General features: G+C 32.8%; 1 pseudogene; it reads right to left on the reverse strand.

The window, feature by feature from the left end:
• Positions 1-6,289: 6,289 nt before the first annotated feature.
• Positions 6,290-6,999, reverse strand: LOC136227301 (VQ motif-containing protein 9-like; annotated as a pseudogene).
• Positions 7,000-12,559: the final 5,560 nt, after the last annotated feature.

Raw genomic sequence — 12,559 nt, forward strand, 5'->3', positions numbered from 1 at the left:
TAGTACCATTTTTTTAAACGTTAAGCTTATATTGGTTCTTATATTTTTTTAACCCTGCCAGTCAAGTTTGTTTTTTAATTGGTTTTAGTTATTTAACTTTTTAATAGCTGTAATCAACTTCGTAACGAACTCTACAATAGAATCGTAACATAGTGGCTGATTCAAGTCTAATTTGTTGATGTAAATTGAAACTGAAGATATAGAATTTGTTTAATCTGTTGTATAAATTGAAGCTGTAAAGATGGAAATAGCTTCACATACAATAACAGTATCAATATTGCAGTACTTGATGGTGCATTGATTACACCAATGCTTCAAGATGCTGACAAGGTGCTAATTTATCTACTTTAGGCTATTGTGCAGTTTCTATAGGTTATATCTCCTTAATTTAATAGTAAACATTGTTTTTTTTTTTTTGACATATTTTCCTTTTCAAATTCTGCACACAGAATATTGTTATTTCAAAAGCATATAGTTGTTCTAATAGAATGTTCATTAGCTTTAGTGAGGATATTTTCTTGGCAATGGCAGCTTATATCTCCTCATTTGGATTGGGAGATTCCAGGGACAATGAAATTATGAGTTAACTTTACACCACTTGCAAATTATGACTTGGATTGACAAAATGAATATGTTTCTCTAAATGTAATCTTAAAATGCAACTGGATTGATTTAATTTTACACCTTTAATATAGCTACGAGATAAAAGGAAATCAAGATCATATGAAATGCTTCTTTTTTAATGAATGCTGCTTAGTTTTGTTAGTTAATGAACTGTATGCATCTTAAATCAATATTTTTTTATAAGATCATATGAAATCCTTCTTTTCCAATAATGTTACTTAGTTTTTGTAGTTATTAATTTATAGGACTACCTAAAAAGCCTAAACAATTAGCATATCAGCATGTACAACATTTGTTCTCAAATATTTGCTTTTTTATAATAAGTTTCAGTTTCAACTCAAAATGATATCATGTGTCTTCATTTGGTTAATTTAAATCAAATATATGAGAACTATGGAATTCGTTTATTTTGTTCTTTCTCGATTTTTCATATGTAGATTTGACATGCATTTTCCTTGATTTTCTTTGGATTTGTAAAAACTTATACTTCCCATCCCAAAAGATATTAATAATAATAATAAATTATAAAAAAACTGTAAAAAAAACTTTCCGTGCAAAGCACGGGTATACTGCTAGTTTTACCCTAATATTCAAAATGGTGCAATTTTATTCTTAATATTGGTATTAAAAAGCAATTTTACCTCTGAAGTTAAGGATTTGGTCAATTAAAGATTTCATATTTTTTTATTCAATAATAGAATTGGAGATTAATATTTATAAATTCGGTAAAATATTTGAATTTTTTTGTCCAACTCGTACAAAAGACAGTATTTTTTTAATACTATTTTTTTCACATCCAATCATATATTTATGATCTGTTACTAATGAGTGATAGAATGACACACATGTGAAGTATACATGGAAAGATTGATGACCGAAAAGACAGTTTGATAATTATTTCTTAAATTGACTAACAAACGCCGTACCACATGAATAGTCGGTGCCTCTGATCTCCCTCTATTCGGCTGGAGACTAACAAACGCCGTACCATATGAATGGCGTATCTTTCTTCCTCCGTCTCACCCTCATCTTCTCCTAAGGGTTCGCAAAACACTTCATCCCCTTCATCATAGTCATCTTCATACCTCCCCACCATGTTGGCGCTCTTCCTCCTAGGACATTCATTGGACCTATGGCCTGGATCATTGCACCGAAAACATTTAAAAGGCGCTGGCCTCGTGTACGGATTGTTGCTTTTAGGTGGTATGGGTGCTTCCTTGTATGGTCTAGTATCTCCGAAAGATCCCCTTCCCACACTGTTGACCTTGGCCCCACTGGCACTCGCCACCTGCTTGCCTTTGTCATAGGGCTTCATGTTATCTCTTCCTCCAGGCTTATACTCAGCAGTGGCGGATCTCCTGGATCTCCCGGTTAGTTGGGATTCAGCCTTGAGGGCTAAATTCCTGGCATCTTGTACCCGAACCACCATCTGTGTGCCAATACGATCCTGGATGTTGTATCTCAACCCTTCTAGATACCTAGAGGTCTTTTGACTTTCAGTTTCTGACAAGTTGGCCCTTGCCGAAAGCCTCAAGAACATTGAGGTATATTCATGGACACTTCGGGTCCCTTGAGAGCATCCCCTGTAGGAGCTGTAAATATACTGCTCATAATCCGGCGGTAAGAACCGCTCCCTCAACATCACCTTCATCCGTAGCCAAGATCTAATCGGATCTCTGCCCCCTCTTCTTCTTTCTTCCCTCATCTGATCCCACCAAACTGATGCGCCACCCTTCAAGCGATACGCCATCAGCCTCACTTTCCTCTCATCAGGAATCCCAGCATACTCAAAGAAACGTTCGACTTCCGATAACCAGTCTAAGAATCCCTCTCTATCCAGTTCTCCTCCAAAAGATGGTAAGTCTATTTTTAGCTTAAAGGCATCATCTCTATCAAAGTTTCCTAGACCTGGGTATACTCTAGCAACATCCACACATCGGTTGTCAACAGGCCCAACATCCCTCGTAGCTCTGACGGTATCATCATCCCCAATACCCTCAAAGTCATCACTATCACTATCAGCATTATGCACAAGGACAAAGTTGGGTCTTCTTACCTCAGGATCCCTAGGACCCATTTGTGGGAGCTGTTGTTTAGGGACTCCTTCCTTTCTCTGGGTTGATCCTCCCGCGGTTGGTCGGATTAGAGCCAGAACCTCCAGTTTGAAGTTTTCTAGGGAGGTGGCTAGCTCCAGGAACCATTGGTCGGTTTGCCTCTGCCGCTCATGGCTGGCTTGGATCTGCTCCGCGAGGTGCTCCCTCATCTCCTCATACCTCCGGTCACTGGTCTCCATGGAATCTTGGGGTTGTCGGGGTTGAACCATTGCCAAAAGAAGTTTCGGGTCAGGAAACGATCGACTCTGATACCAACTGATACAGATTGAAAGCAATAAATGAAGGTTTTAATCGTAAACCAACAAAGAGGTTCTTCTCTAGCTAAACTAGAAGGAGTGAATCCCAATAAACAAGGTATAAACCTTAGGTTCTCAAAGAGAATGATTTTGATTCATAAAAGTTACCTTATCCTTACAAAATGGGGGTTTAAATACATCCCCCTAAAGATAAGAAAAGGACAAGGACTACCCCTACTAGGGTTACAATAAGGTTAACAACAAAAAGGTAAAATAGGTAATACGCCTCGACAATCAGTACAGGTACGGAATGTCAGGGTTGTTAGTGAATTCCTTCGGGAGGAAGTAAACCTGGAGATCCGCCCAGGAGTAGCTTGAACATCCTCCCCTGGTCAGATGTTGATACGCCTCCTGGTGTACTCCTAGATCTGCCCCGCTCGTATTTCCTGACGATCCGCCCTCCTAGGTACAACCTCCGTGGATGTGGTGTCTGAGGATCCGCCAGAGCGCGCGTGATCAGTGATCCAAGTTAGGATGTCCGAATCATTCTCTCCTTCTTTAAAAGATCTCGGCACTGATTCGTCCTTGTTGAACTCCAAAGGACCGTCCGGCTTCCACGGGCTAAGGTCAAGAGGAGTTCTGTCAAAAACAGAGCAAAATCTTTCTTTTCTCTCTTCTTAAAGTTCCCTCTTGCACCCATTCTATCCTCATCAATCCTGTCGTCAAAATAAATCAATACCAGCAAATACAATCAAACAAAAAAACAAAAAGCAGCTTTTTATTGTTCCAGCAAATACAAATGCTAAAGAATCTGGGTCTCTATCAAAGGCTACCTTTCACAAAACAAAAAAATCAAGAACCTGTCAATTTTGAAACCAAAATCATCCATTTGTCATACTTTATGCTAAGAATTAGTAAACAGAGCACAAAAAAATGAAAATGTTAACAGAGAAAACAAAAAAATCAAAAAAATGAATTAGGAAGAAACAAGTGATAATAACAAAATAAAATAAGCCAAGATCCGACGAGCCAAACGGAAGCGAGAGGAAGGACTGTTACCTCTGTCATGATTTAAACAACGAAGACAGCAGTTCGAAATTTCAGTCAAGAGACGAGCTTCCTTCAACCTTTGACAGTCGGGAGCCGGCGAGCAGATCGACCGTCGTGGAGGAACCTCGGGTTCTTAGTTTTTGATAGGTCGGAGCCAAAAGAATCACCATCGCTAAAGATTCGAACCGCCGTGGGTTAGAGAAGCTCCACGACGTCAGAGTGACCTCCGGCTAGTGAAGTCGAAATCGGCGTTTTCCTTGAAGGGGAAAGGAAGCGAAGAAAACAACGAGGAGAGAGGTCGTCGGAGCGAATAGCCATCGCATAATCGGCGCCGTCGCTGTGACGAAGGGGACTGCGGCCGGTCGGAGAAGCTAGCCGGCGGAACGAGAAAAGGAAGAAGATGAACGGATGGTGCTGTACAAATGAGGTAAAAGCCCTAAAATCCAAATTTATACCCCTTTCTCCCATTTCGGTCCCTCTAGTTCCTTAATCCTCATAAATTAACCCCTGCATGTTTTAATGTCTCACTTTTAACCCCATTTCTTTAAATCCCGTCAATTAAATCTCCCATGTTTTAATCTGGTCACTGATTGTTTGAGTTAAGCTAGATTAGGTGCTCTCATTGCACATCCTCTTTTAATTGTCTAAAATTCTAATTTGATCCTCAAATCCCTTTTGATTCATTTCTAATTTGGGCCCTTCATTACTTAGCTCCATATTACTTAAATAGTTTAACCAATTTATTTTCAAATAACATATATATGCTATATCATTAGTAAAAATCATTTGTTTTCATTTGGTTAAATTTAATCTATATTTTTTTATGGAAAAATTAAACGACTTGATTTATAACCCTATGTCATAGGGATATAAGTTAAACGTGTACGAAACTAACGAAATTAAGGCGAGTCAATTTATGCTTTCATGTCACAGAGGTATGAATGTGGTTCAAATAAAGTTAATTCAAACGGAATACTTCAATTTATACGTCTATGTTATAGGGGTGTAAGAGCGGTAAAAGTAATAAAATTTAAAACGAACTAATTTATGTGCATATGTCATAGAAACATAAATCAGACGTTACTGAAATTAATAAAATTATACTCTCACATTAATAAATACATAAAAAAAGTATTAATAAAATCGAGATAAATCAAATAAATTTAACACAAAAATCACATCTTTTAGTACCAATATTTGGGCGGGGTAGGGTGATTAATCAAGTTTTTCTTCCCTACACGTAACCGACAAACGAACCAAAAAATCTCTATTTCGCAGACCTCCTTATCCGTTAAAATTCAACCATTACCGGTGTCCAATCACGCCTTAATTTTGATTGGTGGCGACTCTAAAAAATAATTTTAATTAGGAAAAACTATTAACCGATTTAGCTTCCGGCGTTCGTGCCCTGAAAAATCCGGTAGCGACACCAATAATGACATATGTTTGTATAGTACTTAATTTTTTTTTAATTGGAACTAGTGCATAGTACTTATATTATTATGACTTTCTGATGCAAATATAATCAATGTAATTCCATTTTAATTTTGTGAATTAATGAACATCCTTTTCTAAATCAATATTGAATTTCTATTTTATTGATTGATTTCAAAATATAAGTAAATTACAACCAAAACGGTGTTGTACATATTAATTAGTAATTCAAACTTGTAATTGGAATTTTTTTTTGACAGCATATGCTTTTTTAAATTTTCCTTTCTAGTGTGGACATGTACATTTAAAAATAGTGTCATGTCAAAGTATAAATTAATTGGAACTTTTTCCTATAATTCTGAACATTATATTGCTTAACTAAGCAAAGCCACATTAATCCGAATATGTAATTAATTAAGTGATTTCTTGGGTATCATATTGGATCTGTTTTTAAATTCTAATTAAAAATATAAAATAGGAGGATACAAAAAAAATATATATAATTCAAGAATTTCTTTTTTTATGAAAATTGAGACTAGATGAAAAAAAGTTGTGCATCCCAACTAGAAGGAAGGCATATATATATATATATATATAGAATCTTTAAAGACAATTAGATCTGAATATTATTAAAGAAGGGAAAAACTTACAAGAAAAATAAAACAACAATTTCGAAAAACCAGAAAAAAATAAACAAACAACACCAAAACAATTAAGAAAAACAGTTCTGCACTATGCCATTAAGGTTCTCATTTATAAATGGATTTGCAAACCTTACTAAAATATTGGGATTTTTTTATTGAACTCATAATTCAATTAGAGACTATGTTTTCAAGGCAGCCAATCCCAAAGACTTCTCCATATCGGGCTTGTCATTTGAAATGTGGGCGATACGGGAAATGCTGAAGGAGATAGCAAGAGACCTGGGGTAAAAAAGGGGTCTGGTGAAGGCGGGGAGTCTACGCACCCAAACTGCAGCGGAGACGTTGGCTGTGACGTCATCATGTCAGAGGGCTGCTGTGGGGTTAGATTATTGCAGCAAGGAGAATCCAGTGGGGCTAGAGGTGAAAATCGGAATGGGGGGTGGGGATGGAGTTGTGAAGATAAGGCATATAACCAGAAACCGGAAATTCTGCAGCCGCATGGACTGGTGGAAAGGGTGATAAGGGTGATAAAGGAGGCGGTGGTGGCTGGGGGGAAGTGTTGGATGAAGGAGGGGGGCGGTTGGTAATGTCCGCCAAGGGAGGAGGTCGGATACTTTGGAGGCCAGAGCTAAGAGGCTTAGGCGGGTGAATAGGAGGAGTAGAGAAGCTTTGATGTGCAGGAGAGCCAGTGAGCTTCTGGACGACATCCTTAAAATCATTCTTGTTAACATTATAGACCAGTGGTTGTGATTGGTGAAGATTATTATTGAAAAGATAAGAATTGTTGGAGGTTGGAATGATTGGTTTAGAGATCTTATGTGATAATTTATTGAGGTTTTTAAGGTAATGATTTCCATTAGTAATTGTAGAATCAACTGAGTGATATCTTTTATCCATTACTCAATAACAACAATATTATTTATTCTCTCCTTAGACCTGTCTGTGGCTGTATATGAAAGACTTCTTCTTTGTGAAAGAGAAAACTCAAAATGAGAGAAACTAAACCCAACCCATCTCAATTTATATGAACCTTATACTCAACATTAGCATCTAAATTAGAAGTTAAAATGGCTTTTGAAATTTGTATGCAGCATTGATTTAGCCAAAATTGAATTTTAAATATCAATTTAGGTTTGAAGTTCACAATGTTTAATAAATTAGCCTAAAAATTGCAATACCTAAAAATTTGTCAAATATTTCCAACTTTGAGACTTTATGATTTGATCTAAGCTGACTCCATCAGTGAAATTCAATGGCCATTTTGACTATTAATTCATTTTAGATTTTCAAATAACTCTGGTCAAAATAACCTAATAAATGGAATCCTTCATTCCACAACTCTGGTTATCATTATCAGCTCCTCAATTTCTTTTTCTTTCTATTTTATTTTATGTTCTTTTCCCCTTTAATTTAGGGGTTTTAACTTCATATTTATTCAACCATATATATTAACCTGTTCATTTTGTGTTAATACAATGTTGAATATACTTTCACTTAAAATAAAATGTCTGTGAATACCATTAGGGTTTTACTCTATATATATATATATATTGGTGAATAGAAAATTAAGACATAATGTTCAAATCCAATATTGTATAGAAGAAGTAATGTAAGTTTAATGAAATGAGCGAATCTGATACATAGGTGGCACAGAGTTGTAGAAAATGTATTTTAGTTTGTTGTGTAGTTAATTCGGTTTTACTTCATAGCAAGATTAGCATATTTGACTATGTTTTTTTCGGTTCTTTGATTGGTCTGGTTTTGATAACAATGGTTAAGAGAGAGAAAGTGAATGTTTATAGATAAAAGGTTTCGACAACTGTGATTTTGTAAAACAAAAAATTTGGTTCAATAATAAAACAAAAAATTTGGTTCAATAATAAATATGATAAAAAAAATTTAATTCTTGAAGTTTTGTATTTTTATTAATGATCTATATCACTATTCATGTCATGATATTAATGAGCAAAGAGATTTAATTTTTGTATTCTAAAAAAAATCAACTTTATGAGAATTAAATTGATTTTTTTTGTATTCTGAATAAACGAAGACATAACTTTCATTGCTTTTGACTGTGAAAGCATAGTATTTATAGTTTTGCATAATTGCTACCAAAAGGGTAGGTTTACATATGAACTATAGAAAAATAAATCTATAACATAAAATTCCAATTACAATCGGAAATATAAAATTCTAATTAAATTGAATATATATACTTAATATATTATCATATTAATTTTTAGAAAAAGAAATGTCATCATATTAATTAATCATTTGAGAAAGTTATAAATATAAATAGAAGACCATATTTTTTAGAAAAAAAAAAGAAAGAAGATAATCTGGACTCAATTGTGAAATCCAATAGAAGTTGAAGATGATACTGTTGAAAAAAATACATAATGTAGCACTACATGTTATTTTTTTTATCAACTCGAGAGTTAAATATGTAACAGATAAATGACACTTAAAATAACTTGAAATACATTGTAAATTTCAAACGGACAAATGATGAATGAGAAATTAAAGCTCAAATGAACCACTTGGAATTAATTATATTCAATTGACTGACTAATTTCATTCAAATTCTGAAACGTTGGAATTAATTGTATTCAATTGACTCACTAATTTCGTTCAAATTCTGAAACGTTGGAATTAATTGTATCCAATTGACAGAGTAATTGCATACAATTGAAACAGTTGTAATGACTGTGATTAATAGCATTCAATTGAAATGGTTGTAACGGTTGGTCATCATTTCATTCAATTGACTAATTAATTACATGAATTAATATGTATATAACGTTTTTTCCAATGCCTTTATATATGAATAATTGACTGGATTATATTGTTGAATTCGGTCAGTTGAGAGTATTGAAAACTCTAAAAACATTTATTATAAAAACGTGGAGAATATTGTTTTTTCAGGCCTCAACACAAACAACTTTTGTTTGGTGCTGATTCAAAGGTTTAAAAGTGTTCTTATTTTTAATTTTCATTTCTCCTTGTTATATGTTCGTTCTATAATCAATAATATTCTTGTTTATGTTATGTTTATCTTTATGGATTAACTCGTACATGTAACAGATAATCCATTGATGGCAAACAAAAAAGGAAAAGTTGAACCACTATCAAAATTCGAGGAAGTACTAGTTTCTCCGCGATGGCAATATCAGAATGCACAACAAAGATTCCTGAATTACAATAATTAGTTAACAGCTTATTCTGCACAATTACCACCATCATTAATACAACAAGAATCAGTTACAGTATCAAAATTTGAGGAAGTACTCCTACATTCTCCGTGATGGCAATATCAGAATGCACAACAAAGATTCCTGAATTACAATAATCAGTTAACCGCTTATTCTGCACAATTACCACCATCAACGACACAAAAAGCATGTCCACCAACACAAAACTATTATCCATATAATACACAATTACCACCATCACTGACACAACAAGAATCACTGACAGTATCAAACTTCGAGGAAGTACTCATGCTTTCTCCGCGATGGCAATATCAGAATGCACAACAAAGATTCCTGAATTACAATAATCAGTTAACAGCTTATTTTGCACAATTACCACCATCACTGACACAACAAGAATCACTGATACTATCAAAATTGGAGGAAGTACTCGTACTTTCTCCGCGATGGCAATATCAGAATGCACAACAAAGATTCCTGAATTACAATAATCAGTTAACAGCTTATTTTGCACAATTACCACCATCAATGACACAACAAGCATGTCCACCAACACACAACATTATCTATATAATGAACAATTACCACCATCACTGACACAACAAGCATCTACACCATCACAAATATATGATCCATACACTTCATATTTTTCGCCATGGATTTTGAATCAATATCCTTATCTAGTTCAAAGTCATGTAGATCCAGAAGAAGAAGGAAAAGGAAATCAGAATGTATTCAAGAACAAGTTCTAATCAAGAACATATTTGAAGAATCGAACTTTTTAGACACCTTTTGTTTTATTGTTTTAGAATATTTTATCGTTATTTGTTTAACCTTATATCACATTAATTAGTGGGTTAATTTAAAACAAAAACCCATATGGTTAAAAATACAGGAATATGTTTTTTTCCATTTATAAATCCACAACTTTTGAGTTGGTATTGCCAATTTGACCATTGATGCCCCAAAATCGAAAATACCAAGAATTGACAACACTCTAAGAAACTTTAATTCTTAAACCTTTTAGTTTTCAGATCATTTAGGTGTTATTTAGTTAGGAGAGAGAAAAATTATGTTTTGAGAGAAAAATCAACAAAAATGATGATTTTGAAAAAAAAAAAAAATACCTCCCTGGTAAATATGACATTAAACAAATTTAATTCTTAGAATTTTTCATTTTGATGTCTTTGTATATTTTGAAAAGTTTTAAGTTGTTTGGCATTTTTATAGAATTTGTTGTTTTATGTATGTTTTGCTAAAAGCTAAAATACTTATAGCAATAGTTCTTTTCCACAATTTTTAGCTTTTTCATGAGAAATTATGGTATTGAAAAGGCATAGTCTAATTAAAGGATAAATACAATGATAATTTTTATTGTTTCGTGCATCAAACTCAATTCGATGATTTAAAAATTTAGAGACACGCCTAAGCTTTTCACATACCTTTTAAATAAAATGTTAATTTTTTTTTAAATTTGTTTTTTCTATGTAGAGAATGTACTGTGAGATTGAAATATTAATGTAACTCTTATTTTTTTTCGTGCATATTTGGATGTTTTTAGTAAAAAAAAAGAAGCTTTGCAAATGAAAGAACTTTTAAACTCTGTAGTTATGAAATTTTATATACATAAATATCTTTGCAGATAAGTAAATGGTCAATATTTATTTTTGTACTTTATCAATCTAATTAAGATTTATTTTTTATACTCTTAACTCATTTGTATTTTTTTATATGGATAAGTAATGTTTAGTGAGTAAGAGAGAAATAAATGAAATTTAGAAAATTAGAAAAAAACTAAACTACCTTTTACTAAACTACTTTTACTAATTTGCTAAATTTAATTTATTCTCTCTTTTTGAGTAAGCTAAATAAATATATTAGAAAAAAATATTTAATGTTGAAGTATACCAGTTGCATTGTGTTGCTATGTTTCAACAAGGTTTCAAGTGAGTCTCATGACTAAATGGTATAAATTAACAGTTTAAAAATAGTCTCAAAATGAGACAAACAAGCTTAAATAATTAAATGAATTAAAATAATAAAACACTAAGACTTAGTTTGTTTTCACTTTTCAGAAGTGTCTTTTGCCTTTTAAGTCTAAACTATGTTAGAATCGAAATTAAGAAACATAGAAAATAACCTAATAGAATAATGGGCAGAGTCGCGGATTAGGTCTCTTTCTTTAACACGTTCGTCGAACTGTCAGATAAATGCAAGCAGACCAAAAGTCTGGTCGCCTGGAGGATAAAACAGTCCACTCATAAATACGGGTTCGTATTGCACAGTACCAACTCATTTCTGTCTACACTGTGTTGGAGAGAAAAGAAGAATATAAGAAGTGGAAGAAAGATAGGAGGAAACTTTTCTTAATTTTATTTCTTTTTTAATTTATACTTCTTCACTTTTAGCTTATACAAACTATTTATAGTACATGAAAATGTAACTATTACAAACCTAATAAAACTTAATGACTCTTAATGACAGTGGAATGACTGGTTCAGAAAGATCAGATCCGGATCGGACAGACGACGACAACATGAACTTAGAAAAGATTAATAATGTGACTAACATCAATGGCCCATATGTATCAATATATTTAGGAATTAAAAGCTCTTACTATTAGCATTTAGAAGTGAGTATGTATATTTAGGATTTAGCTTAATACATCATGATCCTTTTAAATTTGGTTTGAAAAATCGATTGCTCATTTGAGCTTACAAAATGCGTAACTAGTTGTTTGAACTTGCTTAAAATGACATGTCACCTGTATTTTGTGAAAATTGACCTATTGTCTAGTTGAACTTTTTTACAATGATCTATTTGTATCATCAACTTGTTTAAAGTAATATATATTTCAATTTATACTTAATTAATCCAATTTTTACAATTTTGTTTTCTTTTATTTTATTTCCTTACTGATATTTGTTTAAACCGAATGCTGCATTTAATTAATTAATTTTTTTTACTCAAGTTTTTAATTGATGTTAACAAATGTATATATACAAATGTACTTAAAAATGAGCCAAAGAGATGATAAAAATGAGTGAAAGAGATAATAAATAATCATATTTTTTTTTTCAAAAAAAAATCATAATTTTTAAATAACAAGCTTAGTTACTTAACATTTAGTTCAATTATCATTGTTTAATGTTTATTATTGTTAGTAGCTGTTAATTTTTCCCAACTCTTTTTCCCAATAATAGCTATTTTTCAATTCTGACCAAATATTCATAAATCTATGGTTT

This window comes from Euphorbia lathyris, chromosome 4, assembly GCF_963576675.1.
Source record: "Euphorbia lathyris chromosome 4, ddEupLath1.1, whole genome shotgun sequence".
NCBI lineage: Eukaryota > Viridiplantae > Streptophyta > Magnoliopsida > Malpighiales > Euphorbiaceae > Euphorbia > Euphorbia lathyris.